We start from the raw sequence: 21,747 nt of genomic DNA, 5'->3' as shown, positions 1-21,747 counted from the left end.
CACCGATGAGTCGATGACGATGATCGGAGTCGGTGTCCCGTGCGCTTAAAGGCTCCATCCTCGCGGAGCTCTCGAGTTCCGATGCACGCGCGATATATACCACTGACTGCAGCCTTGCCACTGAAAACAGTCTCCATTATGTGCTTGTGTAGCAGGGACGACTAGTCGCGCAAGAGTGAAATTTATATCGGCGATCGCGGACAAAGGCCGACAGAGAGACTATCATAAGACTTTCGGTTTCGTCGATGACGCGCGCGCGCGCGCGCGATGGATTTTCTATAATATAATTGCCAGGGCACTTTTTCACTCTCCTATTGCTATACTGTATAAGCGCGGAGGAAATTGAATGCCCGCTTTCTTTTGTCGAGAGGATCATCGAGCGAGCTTTGTTATTACGCGACGCGATTCAATGAACAGAGAGCGAGAGAGTAATTAAGGGTGTATATTCAGGCTTTTAATAAGCCGTCCTTTCTTGCGCCGCAGACAGATCGGATTTCATCGAGACTGAAGCGAAGCGTTTCGAAAAAGGTCCCGGTAGAGAAGTTGAAAAACTGCCCCGACTATAGGTAACCAGAGAAGATTCATGCGATACTCGGCCGATCATCCGACCACGAGTGTCATCCGTTGGGTGGTCGGTTATAGAAGTGAAATGTAGTTTCGTTGCAGCACGCGATACTACAAAAGAAATTAAGCCGTAAGTCTATAAATAACACTCGCGCTGCGGTCTTCCTATCGCTTATACAACTCTAATTTTTAGAAACTTCCTCTATTATACCCTCGAATAATTGCTCAATTATACACATCAGGGAACTCTCACCTCGAAGAAGAAAAATTGGAGGAGTTTAAATCAAAAAAATCGCGCGAGTTCCGTTATAATACACATCATCATCATCATCATCATCATCGGTGTATAGACACAATGTCACTTTTTTACTCGCTCGAATCTCCCATTAAAAACTTCTCCACACTCGTCCAGCTCCGTTCCATTCATGTGCAAATCCGATTTTTCGCGACTCTCTCGCGCGTAGGCGCACGACACATAACTTTCCTATACTCCATAACGTCGCCTCCCTGAATAGACTCTCTCGACTGGGTGTAATTACGGCGAAGAATCGAAGGCCTTACGACTTCTGGGTATATGGGAATGCCTCGAAAAGGAGGATAAGTCATGCCTTGCGCGCGCAGGTTTATAATACTCGAGAGAGTTAGGTGAGAGTATGTAAAAAGCTCGGTGTATCGATTCTAGGCTGTTTCGAACAAAACCCCCACGAGACGCGCCAACACTCGTGCACGTCTCGATACGAGGAGGATAAAAGACGCGGATTCCGCGAAGGACTCGGCTCGAACTTTTCCGGAAAGCAGCTCTACGAAGAGTCTAACGAGGTCACCGTAATGACTCTATTCGCAATCGCGCAAGAGCTGGCTACTGATTGAGCGGCGGGATGAAAAAAATGCGTCTCTAGGTGGTAACTATCCTCTCATCCTCTGGTTTACTCTCCAGGCACTAATGATCCACGGCTGTGTAGACTTTCGAATAATCAGCATTAACAAACAAAAAGCCCGATGATCAGAGAAGCGTAATTAGCTCTCCGTCAAAAGTAGATATTGCGCATATGCAGACACACACATACACAGCATCGTCGTCGCATTCCACACTCCCGAGAGCTAATCCAAATAAAACACACACACACACACACACACACACGTGCAGACCTGCCAATCATTTTCACTTTCCCTTGCAAATTCCTCTCCCCTCCGCGCCGGGAATAACTAATCCAACGAGCGAATCTAGAGGTGCAGAGGAAGAAGAGGAGTATAAATATCGAGTGCGAGCCTAGAGAGGAAAGTAATTAGCGGCGCCCAGCCACGATAATGAGAGCCGCGCGCGTGCATAAACGTCTGCCCGTCCGGAGAGCCGAGAAGAAAGACGTTGCATTAATTCGCGCTCACGCATGTGCACACCACCTCCTCTCTCTCTCTCTCTCTCTCTCTCTCTCTCTCTCACGGCCGTCCGGTCGTCACACAAGGCCGCTACGTGCATTCCTCCGTAGCAGCGGCGGCCAAAAAGAGAGCAAGTATCGCATATGTGCTTACAGCAAAGGAGGAGTCCTCCTCCTCGCGTCCTCGTCGTCGTCGTCGTTTCTCTCCGCGAGCGGCAAATGGAAGGCGAGGAGAAACGAAGATGTTGGATGTCTGGCGCGGAAAGCTACTTTGACAGTTAACATTTCGCCAGCAGGGGGATTGCTGCTGCTGCTTTGCTGCTTCATTTGTCGACTGTCTATCGGTCATGCTGATTTTGGATTGACTATGTGTATACGCGTACACACTCGCGCGGGTAATTACTTAATCGTATATGTATAAGGGACGTCGCGAAAAATTGATATCTGCTCTCCGCAGTGCTGAGTGCTGTACATTATGCGCGCTCGTCTCTCTTGCGAGTGGCTGTTTTTGCTCGTTTTTGGCACGGGAGTTTATGCACACACACATGAGCTTGTGCAACGCAGGTTTAGTATTCCACGTACGTATATGGCGCGAAACCAGTCGGTGCCGAGCAATATTCCCGAGTCTAAAAGCGGTGAATGTTAATAGTGCGTCGAGGGAGAGGCTAAGTGCAAGTTTAGAAATAATTGTGAGAAGCCAGTTTTTCTAGATATAGAAATGTACAGTATTCCACTAAATGGATTATTTCTTCTTGCGCCTATACCCCGGCGTTCGTTAGCGCGGCGAGTGAAAAATAAAAGAAGAGCTGCTGGTGTCCATACCATCCGGGGCTTCTCATATGTACTTGTCAAACTTTTCCCTTCGATTAATATCAAGGAGATATCACGCAGCGCGCGTGTCGATGAAATTCTTATGCGACTTGGTCGTATGCGTATAAAACTCGTATTATGTTATATACTAGAAACGCGACGCAGAAGTATAAATTTTCGGGAAAAAATAAACTCGCCACTGATGGTGTCTATACCTGTGTGTATCCTCCTGAATAAATCAAGTGGAAACCGCGTGTGTCGTTTCGATCGCTGTGCACTTTCGATTTTCTAGCCCTGATACAGTGCCGATCGTAAAAATAGCAATAACGATCGCTATTTATAAATCCTCCGAGGCGCACATCGCGCATAATAATAAACAAAGGCCTCATCACGATTCCAATTAGAAAGGGCGCATTGTAAAAGGGTGCCCCTCTCGCAGTTTCTCTCTCTGTCCCGCATAAAGCACCTTTTAGCCCATTAGTTCTCGAAAAGCACGCGATTTCTCTCTCCCGGGGGGCGGCCTGAAAAAATAACACGAGCCTCTACCATACTCTCTCACAATGAGCCTGTGTGAATCATCCGATTCGAATATATATTATAATATACGAATAAATGATCGTCGTGTGTCTCCCGGCCTCTCTCGCAATCTATATTACCCGGTATAGCCGTGTGTGTGTGTGTGTGTGTGTGTGTGTGTGTGTAGCCGATCGCGGCGCATAGTATATCGAGATCGGCGATCGGCATTTGAAATATTTGTCCTTTGAGCAATGGAGCGCGCCGCGAACAAATACGGCTTTGTTTAGACTCTCTCTCTCTCTCTCTCTCTCTCTCTCTCTCTCTCTCTCTCTCTCTCTCTCTCTCTCTCTCTATCTCTATCTCTCTCTCTCTCTCTCTCTCTCCCTCTCTGGATATCGTTTAATTGTCTATCTCTTTCTCTACTCGCGTATTGCAGCGGAGAAAGTAAAATTTCGTCGGTGTGTGCGTTGTTGCATGTGCGACAACGAGCTCTCATCGTTATACACACTATGTGTTTGTATATAGGAACCTAATAATCGCTGGGTTATTGTTTCGTGTGCCGCGAGACGAAATGCAAATATGACGTAATTCTGTGCATGTGTGTGTGGGTCTCTCTAGTCTGGTATCTATAGAGCGCATGACTGCGCGACCGTATTATGGCCTATTTGATTCACTTCAATTTGCCTATGGGTAACGCGATTTATTTTATATTTCATAGTATTCGAAATTCAACGTTGAATTTGGGTGCTTTACGAAGGCACTGCATATACCAAGTGCGTTTTGTAAAAATAGCCAATCACAGGGAAATGATTTCAAGCATTAAAATCAACGTTTCTCGTGCAATCAGCCTAACAAAAGCAAAATTCCAAAATCAGCAAACCTCACTCTTTGAATGACACTTCTCCAGCAGACCAAAGACAAAGAGAAAAACCAACCCCCTAACGAGTGTCATGCTCATCTCGCACAGCAACGCTTCTCTACACCTTCATTACTCTCAAGCATCACGCACTGCCACATAATGCAGAGCAAAACCTCGCTCTTTACGCAACCCATAATTTTTCCCGAATCATTCAAGAATCACACACACACGTACATGCACACATTCAGCAGCTGATCAGACTCGCCGCGGCGATAAAATTCCGCGCATAACTTCACTTTCACTGTGTCTATATACCTATATACGCATGTACATGCAGCGCGTTGCGCATATAATACCTGCTGCGTAAGACGGTGTGCACACCTCTACGTGTGAGTCGAGTGCATACACATATATAGCTATATACGCGTCTGGAGCTTTGTTCGCTGAGGTGGAAATCGTCGCGGTCGTAAAACGAGAGCCGCGTCGCGATAAGCGCGCATTGCTGCCGCTGCTGCAGCTGCGCGCGAGAAAGGAAAAGAGATGACTCGAAATTATGGCTGTGGGACTGCGCGAAAATGCGCGGGAGAGAGAGAGAGAGAGAGAGAGAGAGAGAGACGTGGCGATCCTCTCGCTTATCCTTGATCATTGTACGCTTTCGAAAGGAAAAAATCGGCGTTCCTCGCTGTCGAGATTTTTCAAGAGGTAGCATTTTTTCGCGCTGGAAAACGTAGATCGTGTTCTCGTCGGCTTTATTTTTTGATGAAAAAAGGTGGAAGAATATTGTTGCTTGACATTGGGAGAGGTTTTCATTCGGTGCGAATATAAACGCGCTTAAAATTCGCCGCAGACGGAGAGAGGTTTTGATGGGCAGCGGCAACAGCTGCAACGCTGCGCATTGTTGTCCCGGTTAGGATTTTATTGCCTTTGGATGTCGATCGGACTTATCGCTCGCGCGCGCGTTCGAGTTTATGCGTATTTATTCATCAAAATCGACGCTTTTTACGACGCGACGGTATGCGGTTTGAGAGTGAGAGAGAAACAAAAGATCTGCAGTGCGGGTTTCGCGACGGCTCTGTTTACCGTGAAAAAGTAGAAAACAGTGACGATTCGAGGAGCATTAATTCTTTTTTATCCAGGTTAATGGTCGTGAGATCTTTCTGGTTTATACGCTCGAAACGGTATCGGGCTTGGAATAAACCGGATGACAATGATGGGTGTATACAGTCGGACGTAAGAGGCAGCCTGTTTGTAGCTGAATTTTTCGTAAATACGATTAATCTACATCCGAGAAGAATACACAATTTATTTTAGTGGCTTTATATTTATTTTTTTTACTTTGAAAAAGACATTGCAGTATTTGCATTGGTGTTTATATGACACTCAAATTTTTATCAAAACAATTGGCGAATTAAAACTATAAACTTAATTTCGATATGCGCGTATATTAGGTAGACAACAGTTTTGGACTATAGCCTTTGTGAAGCCGACGTGTCCAAGTGTCGCTTGTAAGCCAAGATAGGTGGCGCATAGACGTTTTTCTGTTTCCCTCATCGATATTCCGCGCGGACGCTCTAGATATAGTGGTTTGATTATACATATGCTAAAACTGCCTGATTGGGTCTGCTGCCTGGGCTGCTCATGCTATAACTCGCCAAGTTCAACATTTGATTGTTCATTTATTCTTTGATGTACTTTCGCAGATCATCTTTGTGCGCCAAAAATGGCAATAAATCAACCAACTAAATCATCGTTCACGCATCTCGAGAAAAATCCAATCCAATCTAGCCTCTATAAGCAAGACTGTATGATGAATCGATCCCCGCGCGGAAAATCGTTAGCCAACTTAATATTCAAAACCGCGCACACACTGCGCTCGCGAGGTCAGAGTCGTCGCCCAGTCATTTAATCCAACCTTCTCAGGGTTACCCCCATATCGTGTCTCTCTCTCTCTCTCTCTCTCTCTCTCTCTCTCTCTCTCTCTCTCTCTCTTTCCTCTCTCCTCCTCCTTTCTCTATACACCCATAGCCTCGGAGAAAAGTCAAGCGCATACATACTCTCCTCTACACATACCGCACACGCTGCACTCAAGCACCAGCGAGCGAGCGAACGAAGAGAGTGGCGCGTGAGAACGAGGATTCGCGCGCTCTCTGATCGACCGTTAAGTTCATCGGCGATTCGTCCGCGACTCGTCGCCATAACCTCGCTTATAACGAGACTTGCTCTTTCTCTCTCAGTGTAGACGCTCGTTAATTATTAGACTAATTAGGCCCTAAAAGGATCCGTTATCTTTCACGCATCGCCGCCGCCATGTCCAATTTACCGCGCGCAGAGCTTTGTGTTCGCTTCCGCGAACTTTGCAAGTTCGAAGAAGTGAGAGAGAGGAACCTTTTTTGCGAGGGCGAGCGCGTCTACGACACTTTTTCCTGCGCATCTACATGCACACACTTCGCGCCAGCGGTTTATATGTTGTAATCTCCTCTCCTCGCGCGCACGCGCAGAGAGTAAGTAATGAGCGTATGCGTATAATGGAGAGCCGAGCGGCTGCATTATAACGAGGGCTAATTGGGTTACTCGGCTTACTCTCCGATTCAATTAGTAAAATTGAGAGGTGTACCTTATAGCCCCGAGATTTAATGCATCCTCTCTCTTGCTCTCTGTTGTATATCTTTTGTGCTGTGCACGACGCGACGTCTTCTACGTAGCAGAGCTTCTTCGCTTTACAGTTACGGAGAGGAATTACGAGTCCGTATTGTTTGTGAGCAGGGGGCTCCTCTATCCTCTATCTCTCTAAACGTCGGCGTTAAAGTATGCTGGGAAACTGTCAACGAGAGCTGTATCGATGACGCTTTTCGTCGCCCCGGAACAGTTAAGATTGCAGACTAGTTGTAATCGGTTATAATGGCTCGATGATTGAGTCGAATTTTTTCGTCTAATTAGCCCGCGACTGCAACTTGTGCTTCTTATTCTTTTTTATTCACACACGCATACGCATCTAACAAAACGGTACACAACATCCTTCATCGCGTCGTATATCGGGATCAACGATGTAATAATTTTCACACGAAATATACATTAAACGTTCCTATAAGAGACACTCCTTCTTCATACAGTAGATACACCGCTGCTCACGTCTCTCACGCGGACGTCCCGCATAATCGTGCCTTGGAAAAGTCAACAGGGGCGCCGGCTAATCTATTTCGTATTAATATTCCCGTTCGCGTCCACTCTATACCCATACAGACAAGGCTGTCTGTCTGTGTGTGACCGGCTGCCCATTGAAATTGCGCGCCGTCCTCCACGTCGTCGAATGGATAATTGACAATTGAAAAAATACTGTTATGGAAATGCGACTTCCTTTTGGGTTAGGCTTAACTGTATTGCGCGCGCGGAGCCCGAGGGACAAAGATGTTATTGACGTTGCCTTGTTTATGCGTTCATTGGATCACGCACACGCTGGAAAAGAGTACAGAGATTCGCGCATTTTTTTCTCTTCGCTTCTGATGGACGAAAAACCTTGGCGAACATAAAAATTGATTAAAGCGTTCGCTGTTCGGAATCAGGTTTCTCTCCCCATCCGATACACGCGCGAATGGAAATACCGCGGAACGGCCGCGAGCGCGCGCTCTGAATCGGGTTCCTTTACATAAAATATTCAAAATATATACTCTCGGACACTGAAATGTATATACGCACAGGGGCGAGCGAGCGAGCGAAATTTATGAACGGCAAACACTTTCATTCATAGTCGGGGCATGAATGAGCATTCAAGAATTTCGGTACGGTTTTCATTTAGCCATTAGAATTATGGACTTCTTTTCCCGTCTTCTCGAAGCATGTGTGCCATCCGTTATGTGGCCGTATCAGGATTGATTCAACTGCTCAGATTTCAGATAGGATTCTCAAAAATTCAACTTTGATGAAGATGCTAGGTTGAATTTTTTTTTCGATGCTACGTCTGAACAGAACGCTTGTGATCATTGAATTATTCGTAATTACGGATAGACAAGGACGACGTTTCAAAATGCGGGCAAAAAACTTTTAATTAAAAGTCTTCCAGCGCATAACTGATAAAAAAACTGTACAGAATAGGCACCCGTGCAGCAATCAATTCATCTCGACGAGTGAAGTAATGAAAAAGTCATTCTCTAAACTCGCCGGACTATCAATATTTCAGACGTCGAATGAAACTGGTTCAAGGTCAATTAACAATTTTCGGCCCTTGAGCAACCGCGCGTAATGTACAAGTATAAAATTGCCGGTTAAACAATGGCTTTATTCAACAAGGCGATCCGAGCGATTGTAAAACGTGAAATATTCGGCTTTTCATCCGAAGGAAAAAGCATCGGTAATCGATGCCCAGCAGCGCATGTATAGTAGCACAAAGCATCTCTCTCATCAGATAGACAGATCGATGGAGCTCCAAGTCATGCGGAGGAGAATATCGGCTATACGCGAAGACGGAGAAAAAACTCTTGCCTCGGGCGGTCTCGGACCATGTAGGACCACTTAGAGCACTGTCAAACACGGCATACAGCTCGAGGCAACGGCTCGACTAATTTTGATCCATACCGCGGCAACTCTCGACTCTATTTATTTAGGATATCCATATGCGAAGCTGCGTGTTTTGCTCGCTCGAGAATCTCGAGATTTTTGTTAATCGCCGAGGAAAAGAAGAATAATTCGGCTCCTCTCCGTATCGCGTTTCATCTGCGGAGCACCGTTAAGCGTTCGAATCTCTGCGGCTAGCAGCGATCTCGTATCTCAGCGTTTCTCATTAATAAAACGAACGTATCCGACACCAAAATCGCCAAAATCTCGCTTGCGATAACACGACGGACCGAAAGATGAAAAAAAAGAAGATAAATACGCCAGCTGTCCATGGCTCACATTGTTCGAATTCCCGGACGATCCAAGGCTACCGGCTGCCGCAGCTGAAGGGAACCGCTTATATTGCTTCTCTTCCCTCCTCCACGGCTGCGGCACTATAAGTAATGTACGCAGGTACGCGCAGCACCTGCTGCCGCTGTTGCTTCGCGGTCTTCTGACTCTCTCTCTCTCTCTCTCTCTCTCTCTCTCTCTCTCTCTCTCTCTCTCTCTCTCTCTCTCCCTGATGTGTATGTGAATTTATGTATATACCAGTGACTCGAGAGGGTAGTGTGCTGCGGGAATTCTTCAAACTTTATAGGGGCTACTCTAAGTTGCTGCCGCCGCTGCTGTATGCGTTATATTGCCGCGAGGTATGCGAGAGATTCCTCGTAAAAAATCGAGGAAATGACGCTCGTAATTTGCGATTTGGCGTTTTTGCCCTCGACGAACTGCTCGATAAACAGACTCTTTTCATTTATAAAGTAATCAAACGGGCCTCGTCGATGATGCAGGCCACCGGTGTAGAGACGCCCAAAACGGTTTCCTCGAACGCGTATACACCGGCGAAAAATTCCTCGGGTTTCTTCTCTCTTCGCGAGAAAGGCTCGTAAGCGGATAGCTCGTTTTCGCGCACGGGGGAATCTATATACCTACATACACGTACATATTATACTCGGGAGCAAGACACACGCACCGAAAGGAGTGAAAAAAAAGAAAGTGCAAAATTCAATCGGCCGGCGTTAATGCGCGTTGTTACGCTTCGTGACAGATCAGAGGTCGTAGTCGCGCGCGCGCGAAGTTCGGACCGCCCAGGTGCTGAAGCGTTTTTTTTTTCGAAACGGGATTTTATCGCCGTTGTACCTATAGTTTGTCAGCTCTTTGTCTGCCGAGTGTGTTTGCTTTGTATTTTTCGCCCGACGTGTCTTTATAATGAGCTGTTATTATTGCTTAAATATAACACGCGAGGCGAATTTTATCGGTGAGTCACGCCTGCTTATCGCGATATAATCGATGAGGTGTGTATGTGTTGGGAATCGAGGCAAAAAATTATCGATCGCCGCGATCGAAGATTTCAGATATATTACACATGCGCGCGGAACGCGAAATTTCACGTTAATTTTCTAGGCGTCGTAGGAAGTGAAACAGACACTCGAAGATAGCGACGTGTGTGTGTGTGTGTGTGTGTGTGTGTACAGTTTCAAATGCAGAATTCGCGCGGCTCTGAAACACGATCCTTCCTACCAGTGCAGAATACCGTGTAACAACTCAAAATGTTTCAATTTAGAGGCAGTATTGCGAGACACTGTCGCGAGATTGCATACAGCTATATATATACGAGAGTTTAGTATTATCCATTACGAAACTTACGCAGCCCAGTGTGTATCTCTGCGACGGTATACGCATTTTTTCACTCGTTCTCACTCAATTTTGTCCATCATCCATCACGATCAATTAGAGAAATACTCTCCGCCGCGACTTGCGTCACAATATCAAGAAAATACCTCGTCTCATCGTCCCGCGATGCACGACGAAAAGTCCTCTTGGTTCAAGCATCGAGTAGAGAGAGAGAGACACATCTCGTATAAGCGTATACACGAAAACCGGAATAAGTAAAAAGCAGCTTTTCTCTCTTTCTCTCTCTCTCTCTCTCTCTCTCTCTCTCTCTCTCTCTCCACTTACCGATCGCTCGCGCCCGAGCTCTCCGTAGGTATACCATCATCATCCGAGTGTGCAGGAGTAGTTTGTACGCGTATATACACAGCTTGGCCCACAGGGGGGAATTATAACGGTGCAGCGTTACTCAGCATCGAAAACTCTCGGCAAAAACTCGTGCACACGCAGCAGCGCCGACCAAAAGCCCGCGGAGAGAGAAAAGTAGGAAGGAAAAGGTGTCCCTCCCTCGTACCTTCCTCTCTGCACATACACATAAGTGCAATATTATAAAATATAAACGCATAGACGCGCGCAGACACCTGCGTATTATGCGCGCACATTATATCGCGCATTATGTACACGAGGCGGAAGAGGAGTCCCGGCGCTCTATACATATATGCATTAACGAGCGCGCGGCGTTTATCGCGCTCGCGCGGAATTTTCGTCGAGGGAAACAGGCTGTGGCGGAGCCGCGCGCGACTGTTGCTGCTTCTTTTTACCCAAGAGAGAAGCTGCAGGGATATTATACGACTTCTCTATATGAGCGCTATATTGCGAAAGCTCTGATTGGCTCTTTGATGCTTTTAGATTTTGATGAGCGAGATATATAATATACAAGTCCTGCCGCTGTATGGTGATATAGAAAGTGGAATATAATTTCGTCTATATAGAGGGGCAGAGGAGGGGCTAAACGGAGCTGTAATTACTTTAGTCGAGCGATTTTACGTTTGCGAAATCGAGCTGCTGGCGGCTATTACCGGAGTGCGCCTAAAGTTTCTGATGATTTTCCGCTGGCAAGCACTCGCGGGGCCGTGTTTAATAATTTTAATCTCTTCTAGATATAGAATTATAGGTATGCTCGATTTCAAGGGGGTATCGATTATACGTACTTCGGGGAATTCTAACGCGGGCCGGGGGGGGGGGAAGGAGAGAATTATGTGCATTAATTTCCCTCGAATTATGTAATGGAAGTCCCTCTCTCGCGCCTCTCTCGCTTTATGCAAATGTATGTAAAGTCGAAGTTTTTTCTGCGATCGCGAGAGAAAAATGAAATTACACGAACTGCCGCCGCTGCTGCTGAGCGTCGTCGAATATATAAATAATCAGCGCTTCGTGTTTGCGGACGATAATTTGTTCCCGATATGTGCGAACATGCGCGCGCACAAAGAAAATTGTCCGAGTTGCATCAGCTGATATATATTTCGTGTGTATTAGAAGCGATCGCGTGAGCGCGAAAGGTTGACTGCGTTTCTGATACGATAATTCGTACGATTTATCGCAGCCGTAAACGCCATCGCTATATGTCTATGGTTTCGAGTATTTTGCCCAAATTACTCAATATTCAACCATTAGTTTTAGTCTAGCTAGACGCCGTAACTCGCGATATTCACGTGTACAAAGCAATAATATTTTCGTGTGCTGCTGCCAGTAGGAAAAAAAAGCTTTCGATATTTTTACAAAGTTAAAATTTAACGATTCTCCGAGCGGCCAACGTAGCATTAGTCATTGCACACGTGCGTCGTAAAATCTTTTTATTGGGCCTCGACTCTCGCGCTATGTTTTTATTAAAGTCAGATAACGCGTACGCGAAGGCCGTAGAGTCTAATCGTTGCAAAAACGCGATAGTTGCCTTCTCTCGCGAGCCGAAAAATCGGCGACACCACCACCCACTGAAAAACGCCCCAGACGGCAGAGCAGACTCGCGAGCTAGTAGCACATACAGCTCTCTCTCTCTCTCGAGAGATATACACGGGTGTACACCCGAGGCGTGAGAAACTGGCGACCGCCTCGAGGAAGAGAAGAGAGAGAAACGGAGAACCTTCTCTCTCTCTCTCTCTCTCTCTCTCCCTCTTCTGCTGCTCTCCTCTTCTCGGAGCGTAAACTCGCTCTATCGAGAGAGCGGTGGCCGGCTTCTGCCGTAGCTATAGGTGCTCTCCGGCCGCCGCCGCGTCTTTGTGCAGCAGCAGCAGCGAAGGTAGAGAGAGAAGGAAGGCGTTCTAGACTAGACGCTCGCCTTTGTTAGTCATTAAACAGGCGGCCGCATGCGCCGCCGAGGATGTGCTGATGTTCTCTCTCTCTCGAGAGAGAGAGAGAGAGCCGCTGCATAGGGATCGCACGTGCTTTTTCCACGAGCACGGGGGGTAACGCCGATTTTAGCGATTTTCGCTCTTGCGCTGCAGCGTAGGATCTGTTTTGTCGGCGCGCACTCTGTTTCGGAAACAGTGCGTACGCACGAGGGGACACAGCGCGGCGGGTGTGTATAATAGCCGGTGAAAAATGACCGGTGGCGAGCGGACGGAAAATCGGTAATCGCTTAAGGGGAATTTTTCGTGTGACGATGCTTTCCGAATAGAACGCCTCTATTTGGCCCCGACAAAGCGACGACGGTTACAAGAATATTCCGGTGCTCGAGGTTCGCCTCATTTCCGAAATCTCAATCGAAGCATCAGTTTCAAAATGCCCGCATCCGCGCGCCGGCGATAAGCTCGTTTCAATGGCAATTGAATCTGCCTAATTACGAAACGCGCGCATACTTTCGCGTGGACCGATAAACTACTTATCAGCGACTACTTACTTACAGAGTACCGCATACCGAAACGAAAAGCCGACATCTGCAGCGCACGAATCGTTGAACCCAATCAACTTCACGCAACGGACGTCACATTCCAAAACGCACAGACATACGGAGGAGGGAGAGAATAAACTCTTGGAATCCGCTTGGCTCGCGCGAAATCCGAGCGCCGCCGAGGAAATTCGCCGCATCGCGCGCGCAAGCGTAATCTCCTCTCTGGAGAGAAAGAGACGTACCTGTTGATTCACGGAACTTCCTCTATTCAGCCTTGTGTGTGTGTGTAGCCCTCCGCCTCTTCCGAGATGCTGCTGCCGCGTGAACGCAGAGAGCACTGGGAGGATACAGTAAGTATATCCCTCTTATCGGCTCCTCTCTCTCTCTCTCTCTCTCTCCCTCTCTCTCACTCACAAGGAGAATACAACCGTGTGTGATGTACGTGTGACCGGCTAATCCGTTCGCAAGGACGCTCTCTCGTCCTCTGCACTGTGCGTAGAAAAGATGCGTTATTACTCTACGCGTATTCACTGCACTGCTCTCTCCCTGTCTCACTGTGTGTGTGTGTGTGTAGCACTGAGAACGACGGCGATATCGAAAACAATCCTCGCGCCAGAATCCCTGTGTATCTCTCGGAGATGGGAAGCCCGAGGAAAAAAACGTGCTTGTACTGTGAGACGCAATGTGTATGCGATATTGAAAAGAAAACGCGCAACCGGTCTCGCGAAGAGCCGCTGCCGCTCGGGGCAAGCGCCGATGCGCGACTGAGGAGAGCAGCAGCCGCCGCCGAGCCGAACGCTGTGTGTCTCCGAGAGCGAGACTCTCTCTGTGTATACCTACCGCGCGCTGTGTGCGTGTCGCCAGCGCGCGCGCGAAAGAGAGCGGGGGAGGGGACTTGGCTGCGGCAGCGGCACAACAGCGGAGGAATAGAGTATTGGAAGGCAAGGTGAGCTATAAGGTTAAGGCGGCTTCTCCACCGGCGGCGCAGGTATGCGCGCGTGTGCGCGGGGGGCCGAATGTAGACGCGCAAGGTATTGAGTTATAAAGGAAAGTTTCGGGTTTTAAATTTGTTCTATTAACGCTGTGCACAGTCGAGATGCTTAACGAGCCGAAAGCCAGGGGGGAGCTAATGAGTCGTGGGAGAAGTCGAGTCGCGTGGAGAGATGCTTCGATATCGACGTTTACGGCTCAGAGTCATTAGTCGCATATCAGGGAGACTTTGTGCTTGTGCGGAGCGAGAATATTGTATAATTGCGGCGTTAATTTCCTGCCGGCGAGCCTCTCGAAGAGCTGCCGTTCGCAACGAGCGAACAATCGAAAATTCAATTCTTCAAGCCCTCGGAGCGTCTGCGGCAATCGTAAAACCGGCACAAGCCAGTGTCTCGCGCGAGAGCGAAACCCACACACGTAATACACGAGAGCCAGTGAACCTCTCCGCGATGTCCAACTCCTGCCAGACGTATATAACACAGAGAAGAAAGAGCGAGCGGAGCCGAAGCCGGCCGAAGATCGGCGATCGGCTCGGCTCTCGCAGGAATGCACGCGCCGGAAACCGGCCGCGGACTGGAATCGGGATCGGGTTCTCCCTCTCTCCCTCTCTCTCTCTCTCTCTCTCTCTCTTCTCTATCCCTGTTCCTCCTCCTCTTCTTCTTTCTTCCAGCAGCAGCAGCCAAGGCAAACGACCGCAAAGTCGCCGCTGCTGCTGCTTCTCTCTCGGGAGATTGTGCGCGAGGCTGCAGCTTCTTCTTCTTCTTACTAGCTCTTCCTTCTCTTCGTCGACGACGACGTTCTATACAGTATACGCTTGTTTATAGGAGGAAGTTAATATATGACATTGATACGCAAATTCGCCTTATCACCCGAGCCCGCGCGAGTTTCACACTCTAAAACGCTCGCATCAGTCCTTTCATCATGTGAACAGGTGAAAATGAACTCTCGCATAGCGTTTAGCCGCGAGTTAAGGTATGTATAACTTAACTTTTCGCTCTAAGAACTTTAGAGAGTATAAAGCTGTTTTTTCATGCCGATGCATCGCCGTGATTATAAACCCGCACACATACTCGTATAATTACGAAGCCGCGTCTAATCCGAGCCTTGTACGCCTTTACGATCTTTCAAATTTATATACAACTTTATACGTTAAATCATTGCACAGGTGGATATATAGAAAAGCTTGGCAGCGTATAATCCACGTCGTTTCCGTATTTCCGCGTGTTCGTCTCTTCTATAAACCAGATTTTCCGCTACAGTGAAATGGAAAACTCGCCGCGATTACGTGCCGGATTTTCCTTTTTCGATGCAATGCGCACGATAGCATGCGACTGTATGCGTTCGTACAAAATGTCTGAAATTCATCTTCAGCTATAGCCCCTGGAGAAAAAATCAATCCGTCCTCTGTACCCAATCCGCATTAGTCTGTGCAGAAAGGAGGCGCGATGTCGCTCTCTCTCTCTCTCTCTCTCTCTCTCTCTCTCTCTCTCTCGAAATTACACGTTCGTCGCTCGGCGTTATTGATTACCGCTTTATAAACGCGAGCTTTATTGCAATTTCGATCAGCCAATCGAGAGATAAGTTGATCACGCGAGCTTAATGGTAGAATTGGATCGACGACTGCTTATTCCAGTGTGTGGTCAGGTGGATCCTATAGTCGAATCCATATCGAGAGAACAAACGCGAAAAGTTTGTTGACCCAGAGGAAGCAACGACCTTTTATCTGCAGCCTCGATGGCTATCGGTGTAATGAAATCTCCGCTCTCTGCCAAAGGCGATTTCGTTCTTCTTCTTCTCTCCGCTCTCCTATACACGCGTGTATACACGTACACATAACGTATACGATGACTAGCGAGACACCTCACTCTCTCGCGGCTTCTAGATCGGATTTTTACAGTTCGATTCGGCGATTGTTCCTTCGATCCGAATTTCGATTTCCCCCGTAGTAATGTACTCGACTCTTCTTGCAAGAGCGCGCAGAACCTCACTCCATAAGCTCGCGCGCGAGATTAGCTCGATTATACATCTGCGCGCGTGCAGCCTCTATATACTCGCAGGCAGTCGCGTGACGCGCGATAAGTGCGACCCACACTGGCTATATACTCTGCACCGGCCGGCGACCATCTGCCGGGGTTGTAACCCAAGGCCGTCGGCTTTGATACGCCTCGTCTCTCTTCTGCAGCTCTGGGAGATGCACTTGTGTGTGCTAGACTGAGAGAGAGAGAGAGAGAGAGAGAGAGAGAGAGAGAGAGAGAAAGAGGGAGGAGGGAGGTACGTGTACGCGTACTTGCGCGAGGAGGTGTAAGCGTTCGCGCGCCGAAGCCCGAGATGGCTGACTGCGAGGCTGTTATACATCGCGAGTGGGTTGCTTGAGAGAAAGAGAGAGAGAGAGAGAGAGAGAGAGGAATGCCGGGGTATTATTTTTTTTCGCTTTTGCAGGGGATGACTAATTCTCGAATCTCGCTAATCGGCCTGGTTCCCAGAGCGAGCTCGTCAATTACTTTGCATATATGCAATAAAATCGAGCTCCATTAAAAAAAAAAAAACAACGCCCTAATGCTCGGCGAATTTCGAAATCTCGCGTGTAACCCTCCGTCCCATTTGTGTATAGAAGCAGCCGATCAGCGATATATACCTCCTGCCAAATGAGTTCCGCACAGGCAGGTTTCTACCTGAGTAGGGTCTCTCCCTCGAGTTTCGTCATCGGAGCTCCCTCCGAAGGGACATTTTTATCGGGCCTTTGTTTGCCGCCGCCGCATCGGACCCGATACGCCCAAACGATACACACGCACACACGCGTGCAAATATTTGCTCTCACGTGCTGGAATGCGCTTTTTCGGGAATCCTGCGATTTGTTTGTGGTTTTAGGCCGAGATTTTTTCATTTTCGGAATCTTTATCGTCCGCGCGGAACGTTTTAGTTTTGTGTGTGCTCGAAGGCTGATGCGTTTTGATGTATTATATAGTATATATACTATATATTCCTTCGAATAGTCGCGCGGCATACTTCCGGCGACATCTAAATCCACTCGAGAGCCCCCAAGCTGAATTTCACTTAAGCTTAAGTAATTTATCACTGCTCAGCACAAAGCGCCGCGCGACTACACAATTTCCATCAGGGCCCAGATGTGCATGTATACAGGTATAGAGAGAGAGAGAGAGAGAGAGACGGGGACTCTCGTCGCGCATTCGTATACCGCAATTTAATCAGCGCGCGCTCGAAAATGCCAGTGATCAGTCGCTCCGCCGCCGCTGCCGCGATGATCCCACTATTTGCAGCGGCCGCGCTATAGCTGCATTAGTAGTCTGGTATATAGGTATATACCCGGTGCATTGTCTTATTTGGGATATCTCGCAACTGCGGAGAAGCGAGAAAAATCAACGAGGCTTTCCTCACCCACGTGTAACGCTATCGCGCGCACCTACACTGCAACGACGGGGACTTTGTCGTTGCGACATTGGAGTGTGACACTTTTCTTTTTCGATCGATATTTCAAATTTATCGCGTATACAAGGGTAGGAATAGCAAAGCTGGAAATTTTCGAGAGACTATATACGCCGGCGCAGCCATAAAAGGCGCCAGCAAATCCTGTGCGCGCCGCTCGGAGATATCAGTCGGCTCTAAGCCTCGACAGTCGGAAGAGACAAGACGACAAGCGGATAAAAGGGGGCTCTAACCTCTCTTATAAAACAGCCCTCGGCTTGGCTTTATAAGAGCTTGAATCGTATCTTCTATACCTGTATGTACGCCTAAGCGTATCGTATATTCGCCAAGTAAGGCTGTTACATTTTCTTTGTATGCAGTATAATCAGGATGGAAAAATTAATTCTTTGTCCAGTAATTAAAGGGTTGTTAAGAAAATTAACGTCGATTTTATTTTTTATAATGTTATTTGTTTGTCTAAATTGGCGCGTGTGTTTATAACAAAGTCTGTAGTTTATAAAACGCGACCTATTATCAGGCCAGTCCAAATCTGCTCTCTTTTATGCATGTAATATACAAATGATACATCTCTTTTCCATTGTTCACGTTCGATGCGTTTCAAATTTTAAAAAATTGACATGTCAGTATTTTCTTTAAAAAGATCGTTTTATTAAATTTACAACTTGTTCTTCCATAGCTACAGCATTCCTCTCCGAAGCGCATATATATATATATATATATAGAGAGAGAGAGAGAGAGAAGTCAAAAGCACCTATATTATAATAACGCGCGCGCGCGCACGAGGTCAGGTTACGCATAAACGCGCACCGCTATAGCCTCGGAGCATCGTTGTATAGAAAGAAGGAAACGCGCCCGGCAGCGATAATTGCCACGCGAAGGAGAGCATCATCGTCATCTGCATCGGCCGCGTAATCGCAGCGGTAAAAGAAACAAATGCCCCGCGCGCTGCGCACATGTAGCGATGTATATAGCCACCGGTCGACCTTGACGAAAGAACGTGACTTTTCTCCTTTTTGCCCTGGCTCCCTTACATAGTTCCGAGGGAGAGAGAGAGAGAGAGAGAGAGAGAGAGAGAGAGAGAGAGAGAGAGAGAGAGAGAGAGAGAGAGAGAGACAGGGAGAGGGTATATATGGGATGAGCGAATGCGCCGAGGACGATGTATAGGAGAGCGAGAAGCTTCCTCGCCGTTCGTCATTCCAAATTTCACCAAACTTGTGTATAACGAGCTACGATTTTCCTTATACAAGCCACGAGCGCAAATAATAAAAAAATTGTAGTCGTCACGCTTGATTTAGAATTTCAGTGTGTAACCGAGCGTGTAGAGCTTCGGCTCTCTGGTAGTTTTATTCTCCGACTTCGAAAGACGGTATAGCTCTTCTAGAAGACACCAATAAGTGATGTGCTCTCGGAGGATGATAATGTGAAGGGCGCATCGAGTGCGTTCCGCTAAAAGCTAGTCAGGCACGTCGAATTTAATCCGAAAAGAGCTGGCGCTCTGATGCTTACAAGATTTTGCACTTGTGTTGTACATTATATTATATACTTGCAAAAGAAGATCCGTCTAGTCTCATCCAGATTTTGAAGGACGTTATAACGATAAACTGACGTAAACGCCGCATCAAACTGGATATTCCTGATCGCTTCGCTTTTAAAGCTATATATATAGCTGTCTCGCACTCTATTTTTACCCATTTACAAAATGCACTTGTTATCGAGCGCATCTAATTTTAAACCTGCGCATTCTTAAAAAATTCAAACGTTAAGAGCAAAGGGACTCGTTTCTCGCGCCAGCAAGAAAGCTATTCCTCGAGATCTGCATTCGTCGGCTTAGTTGAAATTTACAGGCCAAAACCCGATTGTCTCGAGAAAGGACCGCCTCACGTTTGCGCCGTCTCTATACCCCCATAGGAAAGTCCTCACACCTTCCACAAATGAACTTCCAAAATATCGCCATTCCCAAAGGAACGTGACTTTTCGCTTTTCGCACCGGCCTGGGAAAGCTGGTCCCGCGCGCACCTGACGCTTTTTTCCAATGCTACGTTCTTTCTTTTTTTTCTCTTCGGCTTTATCTCGTTTGTACTGTGTGTCGGGATCCTGATACAGTTTTATTGCTTCGACGCGACCAGTCAAAGGGGAAGTGTCGCAGGGGCTAATGCGGATGGCCGAGGCTACGACACGCGCGCGTTTGGAAGAATTACAGGGGATGAGCATTTTTCATTCGAAAGTATGCACGTGAAGTCGGACGTTGCTCGGCTGTTACGAGTGTAGTCTGGTAAGAATGTTGGTATCTGTCGTTTCAAAAGCTATACGAAGCAATCTCTATCTCGACGATTCATTAAGCGCCTTTCATCGCTTCCTATATTTTCAATTATATCGATGAAACGGTATATAGCATATCGCTCGTCAACCTAAATTCCCGAAAAAGTGGACCGAACGCGCACAATAATAATATGCGTATACATCAATCTTTTCTCTCTCCTCTGTTCCCTCCTTCGTACACACACACACACACACACACACACACGCGCGCGCGCGCATTGCGCTGCATACATACGTATACTCTCTTTCTCTCGCTTGCGCTGCTCTGCAACTGCAGCATCGGAGAGAAAGAGAGATACATCTGCGGCCTTGACGGTACACGAGTCACTCGAATTAAATTGAAGGGCAGACGCGACCCAATGGAGAGAAAGAAAGAGGGAGACAGAGCGAGTATAAAGCGCGAGTTGTGCAGCAGCAGCGCCGGCAAAGAAACCAGTCGGAGAACGATATCAGCCACCGCGTCACTTCGAGTCATTGCGCGACTGCTGCTGCTGTGGCGGTGTAGAAGCTCGTAAATTATTTTTCATCGGCTATGCTGCTGCGGCATTCGGACGACTTCTGGCTCGTCGGGGGAAAAATAATGTTGTTTGCGAAACTCGAAGCGGCAGAGCGAGGGAGAGCTGATTTTTCGCGGTGTAAAAGTATGCGTATAGCTAGCGCTATATCTATAAATAATCGGAATTAGTGGTACACGAGCTTTTCCCCTCGCGTATGCAGTGTCTGTATATATAGCGAAGGTACGTGGCGCACAGGCACTTAGAAAGTAACAATTTTGTCCATAGCAGAGCATATTGATTGGAATACACTCGATCGTTTCATCTCTCTCCTAATACCAGTAAAATTACTAAACAAACATTGGCGAAATTCAAATCAAGACGTACAAAATAACCACCCCCGACCCGACGAATTCTCTCCAAAGCGCACTCAACGCCCACACATAATTTTTCAAAATTCCCGCCCCTGCACATCAAGCTCATTGTTCGCGTCTACATGCACAGTCATAATTTGCCGACGTAAAACACGCGCGCAAAGCTGCACAAAGAGCTCTCACACACACACACACACACACGCGCGCGCGCGCGCGCGCGCGCGACGTCCAGCCACAGAGAAGGACAAGTACATAAACGTCAGCTCGAATAACCATAAACGAATGCAGAAAAGAAGGAACTATCAATTATTAATTTATGACGGCCTGAATTATGCGCTACCGATCGCACTACTACCATATACCCAACGCTCTCGTATTCTCTCCCTTCGCCTCAATATTGAATCATTTTCATTTCATAAAAACAATGCGCGCCGTGGCTCTACTCCCGCGCGCTGTTAACAGGCCGGTCTCGTAAAAATTGCGCGCTCCGCTCGTAAAGTCGCGTAATAAATCGAGGCTATGCCGGCCGCATCGACTTTGCCTATCCTCAACTCGAATTACTTCATTCATTCGCGCCCCGCGTACGTCAGTCTCGATCGCGTTAGGGATTTTTTGTTGAAGAACTAAAAAAGGTAAAAATCGGCATCGATCGTGCGCGAGCGCAGTAAACCAGAGGACAATCCCCGAAGAATCCCGAGAAATCGTTACGCGAGAGCCATTAAAATACTTTCGTTATTATCAGCGAGCTTTCGTGCTCCGCAAATAAAGAATCCCCGAGAGCGCGGAGGAGCAAAAACAAATTAAACCCGTCGACTGCAGCAGCAGCTCGCGAAGATAAGGAAAAAAAGGGCGAGGCGATCGCGCGACGGCGAGTAGTCGAGTTGAAAAGCCAGAGCGTGAAAATGAAAATTTAACG

General features: G+C 47.5%; 1 protein-coding gene across 1 annotated transcript in view; it reads right to left on the bottom strand.

Annotated features, from left to right (window-relative positions):
• LOC100115438 (protein Shroom) overlaps positions 1-14,038 on the bottom strand; it is an 82,995-nt gene extending 68,957 nt beyond the window's left edge. The window contains exon 1 of the mRNA XM_008210029.4: positions 13,453-14,038. The gene's annotated coding sequence lies outside the window, so the exon portion shown is untranslated. The remainder of the gene's footprint in view (positions 1-13,452) is intronic.
• Between the last annotated feature and the right edge of the window lie 7,709 nt (positions 14,039-21,747).

Source organism: Nasonia vitripennis, chromosome 1 (assembly GCF_009193385.2).
Source record: "Nasonia vitripennis strain AsymCx chromosome 1, Nvit_psr_1.1, whole genome shotgun sequence".
NCBI classification, from domain to species: Eukaryota; Metazoa; Arthropoda; class Insecta; order Hymenoptera; family Pteromalidae; genus Nasonia; species Nasonia vitripennis.
The sequence above is the reverse complement of the archived record's forward strand: the minus strand, read 5'-3'. Positions and strand labels throughout refer to the sequence as shown.